Source organism: Orycteropus afer, unplaced genomic scaffold, assembly GCF_000298275.1.
Source record: "Orycteropus afer afer isolate SDZICR_OR568_19922 unplaced genomic scaffold, OryAfe1.0 scaffold00714, whole genome shotgun sequence".
Lineage (NCBI taxonomy): Eukaryota > Metazoa > Chordata > Mammalia > Tubulidentata > Orycteropodidae > Orycteropus > Orycteropus afer.
The window spans coordinates 998,735-1,010,641 of record NW_006922301.1 but is presented as its reverse complement, the minus strand read 5'-3'; positions in this window follow the sequence as shown (position 1 = coordinate 1,010,641).

Genomic DNA, 11,907 nt, shown 5'->3' with positions numbered 1-11,907 from the left:
CATTGCACCATCCAGGGACTGAGATACACATACAAAGACCTTAATACCAAGTCTGTTTAGAGGTAATTGCTCAACTCAGGGTATTTCCTTAGTACCAGTATCTAATGGTGTAGTGCCTAAGGCATTTGACTGCTAACCATAAGGCTGGCAGTTCCAACCCAGCAGCTGCTACTCAGAAGGAAGACTGGGCAACCTACTTCCGTAGAGATACCTCCTTGGAAACCCAAGGAAAGATCACCATGAATTGAAATCAACTTGACAGCGGTGAGTTTGGTTTTTGGTTTAATGCCTGAGGTGACAAAGGCATGCTATCACTGTTAAAGAAGCTCTGGTGGTGTAGTGCTTAATGCCAAACCAAGAGAATATCAAGGAAGATATTTCAAATGCACAAACAAAAATACAAATACTGTCCAAATACCAATGTACTCTAGCAGCATGTACTGAAAGAATATTTACATTACAAATCACCCATGTCACAAGCTTATGCTATTTTTCTTTCTCCTACTTCCAATATTTTGACCTGTCCCCAGAAAAAAATAAAGTGTTGTGCCAGACAGCACCCAGATGAAAAGTGAATTATAAAATAATAACATTATTTTTGCATATAAGATGCTCTTGCCAATTTGTGGATTGTGAGAAGAGAATCGAAATGCGCTCGGAGATAGTGCTAGATTGTGTTGATTTATGCTTTCATCTCTTCTCAGTGAGAGTTGCAAATTATGCACTTGCAAAGAAACTTTGTGGCGTATACATCTTCAAAACAAGAGACTCCATTTGACAGAAACGGAAGAATATACAAAGAAAAGGAGAGAAGATAGTCTGATTAGTTAAGGAAAAGTGACAGTATACATAGCATAGAACTTGGTGGAAACCATACTATTATCTTTAAAGCTTCTTAAATTAAATAATATTAGTGTTTTGTTTGGTGTCTTGTTTGGTTGCTGTCAAGTGAATTCTGACTCATTGTACCCATGTGTATGGTAGAACTGCTCCATAGGGCTTTCAAGGCTGTACCTTGTGGGAAGCAGATCACCAGACCTGCCTTTTAAAACACCTTTGAATGGATTTGAACTATCAATCTTTTGCCTAGTACTCAGGGACTCCTTTGACCATAGTAAAACTATGCAAAACATTGCTCATCAATTCTGGCAATGCTATAGACCAAGGATCAACAAATATTTTCTGTAGTAGGCTAGAGTAGTTTAGGTCATGTAGCTCAAAAGGCTTCTGTGACAACCACTCAATTCTGCCAACAAAAATAGTCATAGATAATTGTAAACAAATGGGCATGAAGTTACGATAAAACTTTACTTACAAAAATAAATAGTAGGTGAACTTGGGCAGCTGGTGGTAGTTTGTGAGCCACTGCTATAGAGCAAAGGAGCCTGATGACTCATGTAATACTTAACTGCTCAGCTGCTAATTACAACCAGACACTACTCCTGGTGGAAAAAACCTGGTGATATGCTGACCTTTCTGCCTTAAAAACCCTATAGGGTCACAATGAGTCAAGGTGATTTGATGGTACACACCAACAACATGTTCTTGTTGGGTGCCACTATGGAGGCTCCAACAAATAGTGACCCTATGTCCAACAGAATGAAACACTGCCTGGTCCTGTACCATCCTCACAATCCTTGCTATTCTTGAGTACATCATTGCAGCCACTGTGTCAATCCATCTCATTGAGGATCCGCCCCTTTCTGCTGACCCTCTACTTTACCAACCATGACTTCCTTCTCCAGGGACTGATCCCTTCTGACATGAGGAAAGTTGGTGAGACAAAGTCTGGCCATTCTCACTTCCAAGAAGCATTTGACCTGCACTTCTTCAAACACAGATGTGTTTGTTCTTCTGTCAGTCCATGGTATTTTCAGTGTTCTTTGCCAATGCCACAGTTCAATGGCGTGATCTTTTACCTGACCTTTCTTACTCATTGTCTGGCTTTTACAACAGATATGGAATACCATGAATTTATGTTCCAAAAATGCAGTAAGGAAGGAAGAAAACAGAAGGAAAGAAAGTCAACTAAAATGGATGTACAAACCCCGTGGAAGCTAAGAAACATTTATTTAAAATACAATTTAAGTTTAGCCAACCAAGAATTTTATTCACAGTAAAACTGGCCATCACATATGATGGTGAAATTAAGTCATTTCCAGATAAACAGAAATTAAGGGAATTTGTTAAAACCAAACCCACCTTACACAAGATGCTAAAGGGAGTCCTTTGGACAGAGAATTAACACCACACCACCAGACAACAACTGATGATTAACGCATATGATAACACAGCCCAATTACAGAAATATCCAAATAAAATAAGCTTACAAGACTATAAACAGGAAATTAGAAACATCAATAGGTAAATGAGGATGACTGCAAACCAAAAAGAGGGAATAAACAGCGTAGGCATAAAACTTCCAAACAGAGAGGAAGTAAAGACAACTGCAAGATAGGACGGACCATTCTAAACTTGTGAAGAAAATAGCAAAACAAAGGGTAACCTCACAGAAAAATAATAAACCTTCTCATCAAAATAAAAAGGAGGAAATGCACAAATATTTAACAAAATCTAAGACAATAGTACCAAAGGAAATTATGGCAAAATTCATAGACAAAACAAGCTCAGCACAGAAAGTTATATGGAACAAAGAAATCTGCAACACCATGGGGGAAAAAAAGGTAACAGAAATGACAGCAGTAGATTTGTACTTGTCAATAATTACACTGAATGTAAGTTGATTAAATATACTACTCAAAAATGGAGAGTTGAAGATTGGATAAGAAAACAAGACCCATCAATATGTTGTCTACAAGAGACTCACCTTAGAGACAAGGAAAAAAACAGACTAAATATTGAAGGTTGGAAAAAGTATGTATCAAGCAAATGGCAATAACAGGAAAAAAAAAAAAGAGCAGAAGTGGCAATATTATTTTCTGATAAAACAGACTTTAAGACAAAAACTACCACAAGATAAAAGGAAGGATATTGTATAATGATTAAAGAATCAACTGAACAAGAGAGCAAAACCACAGTACATAATATGCACTCAGTGAAAGAGCCCCAAAAGGCGTTAATCAGACTTCAACAGAGCTGAAAAGACAAAATAGATGACTCCACAGTAACAGTAAACCAAAAACCCTCTGCCATCGAGTTGACTCCAACTCACAAAGACCCCCACTGAGTTTCCAAGGCTGTACATCTTAATGGAAGTAGATTGGTTCATCTTTTTCCCATGGAGCAGCTGGTGGGTTTGAACTTCTGACCTTCTGGTTAACAGCCAAATGCCTTACCCACTGTGGCACAATAGTAATGAGAGACTTTAATACACCACTTTCAATGAAAGCTAGAACAACTAGAAAGAAACTCAACAGAGACACAGAACTAAACAATACAATACCTTATAGATATCTACAGAGCACTTCACCAAACAACAGCACAATATGCATTCTTTTCCCGTGTACATGGAACATTCTCCAGGATAGATCAGATGTTAGTCCACAAAGCAAGCCTCAAAATTAAAAAAAAAAAAAAAAAACCTTGAAATACTGAAAAGCATCTTCTCATAGCACAATGTTAAAGATTGGAAATGAACAATAAGAAGATCAACTGAAAAACAGCAAACCCAGGGAAAGTAAGTAACACCCTCCTTTAAAACTACTGGGAAATAAGGAGCTCTGGTGGCATAGTGGCTAAGACACTTGACTGTTAACCAGATGGTCAGCAGTTCAAACCCAACAGCCACCCCACCAAAAGACTGCACGATCTACTTCCCTGAAGATTTACAAACTCAGAAACCCAGTGGGACTCGTTATGAGTCAGAAATGATTCAATGGCAGTGAGAATAGAAAAAAAAATATATCAAAAATGATATTAAAGAATTATTTGAATCAAATGAGCACGAAAAAGACACCAAAATCTTTGGGATACAGCAAAAGAAGTGATCAAATAGCAATATATATCAATAAGTACACACATCAGAAAAAGAAGAGCCAAAATCAAGATCTTAACCCAACATCTCCAACAATTTGAAAAAGAGCAGCAAAATAAGGCCTACAGTCACCAGAAGAAAAGAAATTATAAAGATTTGAGCAGAAATAAGTGAAATAGAAAATAGAGAGAAAACAGAAAAATTCAACACCAGAAGTTGTTTCTCTGAAAAGATTAATAAAATCAACAAACCACTGGCAAACTTAAGAAAAAAAAAAAGAATGAGAAGATGCAAATAACACAAACAAGAAATGAAATGGGCAACATCACAACAGAACCAAACAAAGGAAAAAGGATATATTTTGATACCAGGAAGAACTCCAAATGCACAGATTTCTAAAAACTCACTACTGACCTAAACTAACACAGTTTGAATTAGAAAATCAGAACAGACGTGACAACAGAGGAAACTGAAGAGGTCATTAAAATACTACCAACCAAGAAAAGTCCTGGCTCAGAAAGTTTCACTGGAGAATTCTACCAAACAGTAAGAGAAGAGCTGACATCAATCCTACTCAAACTATTCCAGAACATGGAAAATGATGGTAACATCCCAAATTCATTTTAGGAAGCAAGCATAACCCTGATACAAAAATCAGGCAGGCACTATTGAAAAGGAAAACTACAGACCGATATCCATCACAAATATTGAAGCAAAAATTTCAACACAATCACCCAAGCCAATAGACTCCAAGCATATAACAAAAATAAAATAAAATAATACATCATGATCAAGTGGGATTCATACCAGGTATGCAGGGGCAATCCAACACTACAAAAACAAACAATCCATCACATAAATAAATAAAGGAAATGAAACATCTTCCTCTTCTTCTTCTTCTTCTTCTTCTTCTTCTTCTTCTTCTTCTTCTTCTTCTTCTTCTTCTTTCTTCCTCCTCCTCCTTCTCCTCCTCCTCCTCCTCATCTTCCTCTTCTTCCTCTTCTTCTTCTTCCTCTTCCACTCCTTCTCCTTCTCCTTCTCCTTCTCCTTCTTCTTCTTCTTCTTTTAAATTGTGATTTTGGGTGAAAATATACAGAGCAAATTCACTTTCCAAACAGCAGTTCACATACACTTAGTCTCATGATATTGACCACAATTTACCACAATGCAACAGCTCCCCTCCCGCTTCCTCCCAATAGTTACCTCTTTCCTGTGTCCATCCCCCCATGCACTCCTGCCCCCTGAGCCGTCTCCCTGTGCATAAGCAGCCCTTCTTTCTCCCATGATTGTTCTCTCCAAGGAGTGTATCAACCTCAGGTAAATGTTCAATTTTGTTTGGCTGGAAGCCACAGGTGTGGGTTCAATTCCAGACCTGGAGGGCTGCTAGGGACCATAGTCTCAGTGGTTCCACCAGGCTCTGTCGGACCAGCAAACCTGCTCCACCCCACCTTTTGTTTTTCTCCAAATGATTTTGAGTTTTGTTCCACATTGTTCTCCCTGTCTTTCCAGGATCTCCTACAGAGATCCCCTTCCAAGTGGTTGACAGTGGCAGCTGGGCACCATCTAGTTCTTCTGGTCTCATAGTCATGTAGGCTGCAGATCGGATGGTGTACCAGTTGCCGGGACTAATTGTTTCCTTGAATTTTTGATTTTCTTCATTCTTCTTTGTTCTGGATGAAGAGAGACCCATGGTTGCATCTAGATGACAGCTTGCAGGCTTTTAAGATCCCAGTCACTACTCGCCAGAGTAGGAGGTGGAACAATGTTTTGTGTAGTATGTTATGACAATTGAGCTTGATGTCCCCTATGACTATGGAACCTGAGTTCGCAGTTTCAAATACTCGCTCCCTCTGGGTAGCTGGCTGTGACCAAGCAGGGACTACAACCTTACCCCTTGTCAGCTCTACTATGCACCTGGGAATTCAGATCATACACATAAACTTATAGGACCATTGTCTGCCAACCCTATACGTGTTCTCTGGTACACTCCCCCCTTCATAGATATACCTACTAGTTCAGCCTTTCCACCCACCTATCTACCTGTATACCCATGTTTGCCTTCACTGACAATGCAGTACTATATGTGCAAAAGGGTTCATCTTTGTTGTCTGTACCTCCCATGTACCTCTCTGTCTTTCTCTTCCCCAATCCCACCATATTGGTCACTCACAATTGGTACATTGCCCTTCTCTTCATGCAAATCGATACTTATCTCTATCTATCTAACAGTGTTGACTCCTTCCCCCTCCTACCCGTGGTAACCAACAAAGAAAATTTCCTCCCATAGATAAACCTTTCCTTGACTTTTACAATAATGGACTAATATAATATTTGTCCTTTTGTGATTGACTTATTTCACTCAGCATAATGTCCTCCAAGTTCATGCACGTTTTGCAATGTTTTCGCAGATTCTACATTATTCTTTAGGGTTGCATAGTATTCCATTGTGTGTATGTACCATAGTTTGGATATCCATTCGTCATTTGAAGGACACCTAGGTTGTTTCCATCTTTTGGCTATTGTAAATAGTGCTGCGATGAACATGGGTGTGCATATGTCTGTTCTTGTCATGGCTCTCACTCTTTAGGATATACACCTAGTAATGGAATGGCTGGGTCAAATGGTTATTTCTGATTCGAACTTCTGAAGGAATCACCATCCTGCTTTCCATGGTGGTTACACCATTTTACAGTCCCACCAGCAGTGCATGAGAGTCCCAATCTCTCCATATCCTCGCCAGCATTTGTTATTTTCTGTCTTGTTGAACTTTGCTACTAGTGCTGGAGCAAGATGGTATCTCATTGTTGTTTTGATTTGCATCTCTGTCATGGCTAATTATCATGAACTTTTCTTCATATGTTTGTTGGCTGCTTGAATACTTTCCTTGGTGAAGTGTCTATTCATGTCCTCTGCCCATTTTTTAATTGGATTGTTTGTCTTTTTGTTACCGAGGTGGTGGAGTTTTCTATAAATTCTAGAGATAAGTCCCTTGTCAGATATGTCATTACCAAATACTTTTTCCCAATCTGTAGCTTCTCTTTTGACTCTTTTGGAGAAGTCTTTGAAAGCACATAAAAATATAATATTAGAAGGTCCCAGTCATCTGGTTTCTCTTCTGCTGTTTGTACATTTTCAGTTATGCTTGATAGTCTATTTATGCCATATATTAGGGCCCCTAAATGTACCACTAGTTTTTCCTTGAGGAACTCTATAGTTTTAGGTTTCACCTTTAAGTCTTTGATCCATCTGGCATTAGTTTTTGTGTATGGTCTAAGGTGCAGATCTTGTTTCATTTTCCCGCAAATGGAGATCCCATTTTGCCAGCACCATTTATTAAACAAACATTCTTTTCCCTGTTGAGTGGATTTTGGTCCTTGTCAAAGATCAGCTGACCCTAGGTTGATGGATCTATTTCCGTGTTCTCAATTCTATCTCCCTTCCCTGTTGATAATATGTACTGTTTCAACTAGTTTTTTTCCCTTTTGTCTAAAAACGTATATAAAATATTTGAAAGCAACTTCCTTTATCTCTACCTTTAAAGCTTACGATGCTTCTGTGCACTTCTACATAATCCTTACATTACCGTGAATTATTTAACCATTGAAAATTTACTGGAGAAAAATATTTGTTAAAATATTGAGAATCTGGTGGTGTAGTGCGTAAGGCACTTGACTGTTAATGAGTAGGCTGTTGGTTCAAGCCCACCAGCCACTCCTCAGAAGAAAGATTGGGCAATCTACTTCCGTAGTGATACTGCCTCGGAAAACCAAGGAGGGATTGCTATGAGTTGAATCTGACTTGATGGCAGTTAGTTTCATTAACCTCTTACTTTCCATGAGACATTCAAGTGTCTATATTATGATGCCTTCACACACCCCTTACATCAACACACTTGAAGCTGAGGAAGGAGGCATCTTCACTTAGAATCAATTGTCCACTTTCTCTTCTCATTTGGCATGAATCTTCTCCTGTACTGGTTATGTATCAACAGGTCTGCATGACCTCACTCTTTCCTGTCACCTTTTTCAATGATAATTTGGGTTTTGAAGAGTTTTCACTAGTTAATTTATGAAGGTCTGAGGGGGTAAGGCAGCTTGCTTCCAGAACCCATTTCAGTCATTGTATACTGGCCTCTCCGCGCAGTTGAGTGCAGAGAGATGACTTTGCCCTGGAGGTTCTGTTTCCTACGAGGTGATGTGGGCCCTTCCTGCTGAGGTGCTGGCAGATGCCACAATCAGATCAGACCTCTCTGCAGTTCCATCACATGCGTATTCCTTTTGGGAGCTCCACTGACTTTCTGACTGGAGGAAGGATGGAAACATTTTTATCCAGTGCTTATATCTTAGATTTGCTTTTCTGTAATAGTGTATTCACATTTCCAGCGAGGTGAAGTTGCCTTGTTCCTAAGTGCTGGTAAAATTTATGATCTGTTCCTGAGCCAAGGAAGATTCAAGAGGGTTGGGTGGAGACTTTTCTTTCTACTTTAGGTCTACATGGATTTGTGCCACCCTTTGTTGGAAAAAATAAAGGGAAAGAATCTTTAACATTTATCTGGGCTCGTATGAAACAGCACAGAACTGGAATGAAAGGATTCCCACTGGGAGAACACTGGGCAGAAGACAGCAGCTGGTGCCAGGGACACACACTTTACATTTACCAAACAAGAGGATGTCTCTATCAATCAAATAGTTACTGTAAAACAGTCTGTGGAGATAGCAAGTCTCATGGGTATACTTTGTACTTCCGTCATGCTTGCCAAGGGAGTAGCAAAACAAATCAGAACTAAGAGAAACCACCAATCATTTAACACATACTTTGCTGTCATCTCATTACCATCCTTGGGTGTTGCTAAGTTGATGGTGATCCATGATGCCTGTAATTTCAGAGCAGACCTTCCCCATAGGGTTTTCTTGGGTGCAATATTTATGAGAGCAGAGTGTGTGGTCTCTTTTCTCTGAAGCCTCTAAGTGCATTCAAACAGCCGACCTTTCAGTCAGCAGTCAGATGCTTAACTGTTTGCGCCACTAGAGTTCCTTAACAAATAATCACTGGGGACTAATGATTTGATAAGTGGCTGGGTAGCACAAGCAGTTAGGCATGCCTCAGAAGACAGGTTTTCTGATCTGTTTCCAAAAGGTCACAACCCCAAAAACCATATAGAGCAGTTCTACTCTACAAACATGTGAGCACCATGGGTTGGAATCATCTCTAAGGCAAACAACACCAACACCAACACCAACACCAAGTGATGAGGATGATGATGTGCTAAAGAGCAGTAGAGGTTCATTGGTAGAATTCTTGCCTTCCATGCAGGAGAACCAGGTTCAAGTCCCAGCCAGTGTACCTCATGCAAGGCTATTTGTAAGTGGAAGCTTGTGCATTACTGTGACACTGAATGGGTTTCAGTGGAACTTCCAGACTAAGATGGACTAGGAAGAAAGATGTGGAGCTCTACTTCCAAAAATCAGCCAATGAAAACCCTCTGGATCTCAATGTTCTTCTCTGCAACTGATCAGGGAGATGATCCATGACCAGGCAAGATTTTGTTCCACTGAGCATTTGAGAGATAAATCTAAATAGCAAAGAAAATACTACCAATGGCTGTGCTCTGAGCAGCCCCACTGTTGCATTTCTCTGATGATTTCTCTCATCAACATAGCAACTCCACGGCAGCTAACAATAACAACTGTATGCTGAGCACTGTCCCTGGCACTGTCAAGTCAAAGAGAGTAAGATAGAAGTGATCCCACTCCTTAAATGATTTACATTTCATCACAGGAGACACCGGTAATAAACAGGGAATTATAATGCGATACCTTATGGAGTGCTCCAGTAGGGCAAACACTGTGTTAGAGGAACAAGTCAGGGAGAAAGTAATTTAGTTAATGGTGGGGAGGTGGCTGTATGGAGCATAGTTAAGTGCTTAACTAATAGCTAAAAGGTTTGAACGCAACCAGAAGTGACCCCTCCTCCCCAAAAAAATCTGCTTCCAAAAGGTCACAGCCTTGAAAACCCAATGGAGCAGTTCTGCTCTGCACACAGGGTTGGCGTGAGTCAGAATTGACTTGACGATAACTAACAGCAACAACAATGTTGGTAGGGAGGAAGATGAGGTCTGAGCAAGACAAAGAGGAAGAAATGTTGGCTGTGAGATATGAAAGGTGGACAAGATTGAGGCAGGGGATGGCTGTTCCACAAAGAGGGCCAACTTGGTGGAAGACACCCAGGCTAGAGAGAATGCAGTGGATTCTGAGGGCCTGAAGGGGGTTAGGCAAGGTTGTAGCTGTGTGTGTGTGTGTGTGTGTGTGTGCACGCGCACGTGCGTGTGTGTGTGTGACTGAGAGAGAGAATTGAGACATGACCTACAGGGGTAAATGGAGGCCAGATTAGGATTGACTTTAGAGTTCCTGTGCAGCTGTTTAGGCTTAGCCTTGGAACAATGAAAAGCCACTGAGCAGTATTGGCTGGCTACAGATAACATCAAATTTACATTTTCAAAGATGATCCTGGTCAAAATGAGAGCTATGATTGTGAGTGAGGTCCAAGGCAAGTCTCACTGCAGTGAACCCAGTGAGACAGGAAGCTGGCCTGCACCAGGAAGGCACAGTGAGCATGGAGAAATTGGATGGATTCCATGTATATTCTATAGAAAATAGAACTAATAAGTGTCTTAGTTCCCTAGTGCTACTATAACAAAAACACCACAAGGGAATGGCTTTAAGAAATGGAAATGTGCTCTCTCACAGTTTTGGAATCTGGAAGTCTGAATAGAGAGGACAGCTTGAAGGGAACACTTTTTCTTTCTCTCTCAGCTCTGGGAGAAGACCTTTCTCTCCTTTCAACATTTGTGGAGATCTTAAATCTTGGCCTTAGTCTTCTCCTGGCATTAGGAGGTCCTTAACACAGGGATCCTGGGTCCAAAGGATGCCTCTGCTCCCAACTTTTTTTTCTTGGTGGTACTAAAATCCCTCTGATCTCTACTCATTTGCTTAATCCTTTTATATCTCAAAAGAGATTGACCGAAAATAGAACTTAATTTTGTACATTGTGAACTGCCTCATTAACATAACTGCCACCAGTCCTGACTCATGAAGTTAGGATTTACAACACATAGGATCATTATAACCAATCACAAAATGGAGGATAGTTACATAATACTGAAAATCATGGTCTAGCCAAGTTGGCACAGTTTTGGGGACACAATTCATAACATTAGAATATAGTATTAGATCTGGGTTGGTGTAATCAAGGATTGTTGTTGTCATTGTTCTTTGGTGCTGTCAGGTTGATTCTGACTCACAGTCCCCCTATGTACAGCATAACAAACGCCATCTTCACAATCCTTCCTATACTTGAGCTCATTGTTGCAGCCACTATATCAATCCATCTCATTGAGTCAAGGATTACGGTCAGAGTATTCGTTGTAGGTGTGATGTACTGAGACAGGGGAAGCACAAGTTTTGGCAGTATCTTGGATTCAAGAACATGTTTACAAAACATGAAAAAAATCCAAACTAGATGCCACTGAGTCAATTCTGACTTATGGTGACCCCATTTGTGTCAGAGCAGAACTATATTCCAATTAGTTTCATTGCTGATTTTTCACAAGGTGATTAGCAGGCCTTTTTTCTAAACATTATAAGTGAAGAAAACTTAAAAATACAGGATAGGAAGAAAAGACCAAAACGGATGCCTGAAGAGACTCGGAAACTTGCTCTTGAATGAAGAGTAGCTGAAGTGAATGGAGGAAATGAAGAGATAAATGACCTGAACAGAAGATTTCAAAGACAAAGTAAAGTGTCACAATGAAATGGGCCAAGACCTGCCATTAGAAAAACAAAAGGGAAGAACATGAGCACACTCAGCATTTCTCAATCTGAAAGTACTGAAGGAAAAATTCAAGTCTTTAATTGTAATACTGGAGGTTTCAATGGGCAAAATATTAAATGATACAGGAAGCATCAAAAGAAGAT